The sequence below is a fragment of the Lepidochelys olivacea genome (assembly GCF_965140295.1).
Source record: "Lepidochelys olivacea isolate rLepOli2 genome assembly, chromosome: 1".
Taxonomy (NCBI): Eukaryota; Metazoa; Chordata; order Testudines; family Cheloniidae; genus Lepidochelys; species Lepidochelys olivacea.
The window spans coordinates 181,081,232-181,083,263 of NC_140411.1; positions in this window are offsets into that span (position 1 = coordinate 181,081,232).

Sequence of the window (2,032 nt, forward strand, 5' to 3'; positions counted from 1 at the left end):
ATGTTTTTGTTTGTGCAGTTCTTTACATCAGTTCTTAATAGTAATAAATGTCTATAAACTGCTTTGAGATGCTGTGATGGAATGCACTGTAGAAGTTCAAAGTCTTTAACATTGTTGTTATGTTCTAACTTCCAGAAAGAACTTGGAGCTGAACTTGGCTTTGGTAGCAAGTGCTTTGATTCAAGCCAGGAGCATTGCTGTTTTATTTGCTGTACACATTTTTCTCATGATAACCAATACTTGGACAAATACTTCAATTTTTCAAGTTTCAGTGGTGGATTGAAAGGAGAATTCCTATTAGTGAAACACATGGTATGAATAATTCTTCACAGTTTGACTAGCTGGGGACAAGTTATCTTCAAAATTATCTTTGGGAAGCACAAGGTGTATTTGTAAGAATATTATAGATAAGTAATATACGTCTTTGCTGGTTTCAGAAACACTTGTCCCTTCTTCAGCCCGTTTTATATTAATTTATCTCATGGATAGGCTTAGATTTCCCAAATGACTTATTTATATATTTATTTAAAATCTCGGCTCTATTGCTTATATCCAGACATACTGTGAGGGGTGCCTCAAATATCATCTCACATGCCTTGTATGATGACCTTTTTCAGAACTTCAGGCATCTGAAATGGAAGACAAAAGACATCAATCCGTATTAGATCCTCTCAACTGAAAGCTTTAACATTTCAATGGATTCTTGTCCAAGATTTTTGTGTGTGACAAATCTGAGAATGTACAGCACATGGCTATCAAAAGAGCTCTTGCCAGTAATATGTATAGATATAAGCCCTTAGATCCCTCAGATGTTTGCTCCATAGCACAGCTTTTGGATATCATACCTGCAACTGATCTAAGATACCACTGTGACCAGTTAGCAAAATGGAAGATTATTTTCCCTTTAATTCAGGAAGCCTTTATTCAACTTTGCAGTGTCTGGGGCAGTGGGGGAAAGCTGGCACCAGCTTGTCCAGTAAAAAAAAAAAAAATTGGAATGGCAGCATTAGCCAGAGTCTGCAAGATCATTTGTACTGATGGGAAGATAATTGAAAGGCACGCCAATCGTCTGCTGCCTGCTGTCCTTTTCCACATGAACTGGAGCAGGAAGTTTTGGTAGAGCCACCTTCCTCTGACTATGAAGAGATTCAGACAGCAGGGAAGGCACCAGGGGTTTATAACATCACCCTGAGTAGCTGAAGACAGGTGGGAGTATTATTGTGTTCTGGATGTATAGACTCTTCCAGACTATCCAGTGCACGAATATCATCCTCACTGACTGGAAGAAGGATGTAATTCTGCCTCTGCTCAAAAAAGGGGACAAAGCCAAGTGTAGCAACTATAGAGGTATTACACTATTGCTGGTCCAAGAGAAGGTCTTTGTCTCTGTTACTGTTGCAAATTAGGGATGTATTTTTGTGGCCGGGACGGTCAGTGCAATTTAGACCTGGCCATTTCACCAGTGTCTTTTGAGACAATGGCTGAATTTAATAAACCGTGGACAGCCCTTTTTATAGACTTCTGTCAGGCCACTGATTCAGTGCCTTGAGCAAACCTGTGGCATCTGATGAGGTGACTCGGCAGCCTTGGGACGATAATGTCATAGATAGGAGAGCTCTAGAATGGAACAGAAAGCTGCGTCCGAGTTAATGGTAGATACGTGGCATGGTTTCCTGTTTCCAAGGGAGGTGGCACAGCTGCATTCTGGTGCCATTGTTGTTCAATATTGGCATTCATTGGCCAATGGATAAGCTTAAAGATGATTTTTCTTTTAAATAGTTTTTACTTACTGCATTTTGTGAATCTAATTTTGCAGGCCTTAGAATTATGTTTACCCTTTTGACCATGCTACGGTTACATTTTCTCTAGTTTATTTTGAACAGTGTGAGAGTTCTTCTTGATTCTTTTTTCTAAATCAAACAAATGGGTTTTTGAAAGTGTTTGACTGAGCTGTTACACTCTGAAAGATGATTGGGAGCGATGATTTTCACTGCACATTTCTGGTATGTATCAAAAATTGACATACCTCCCC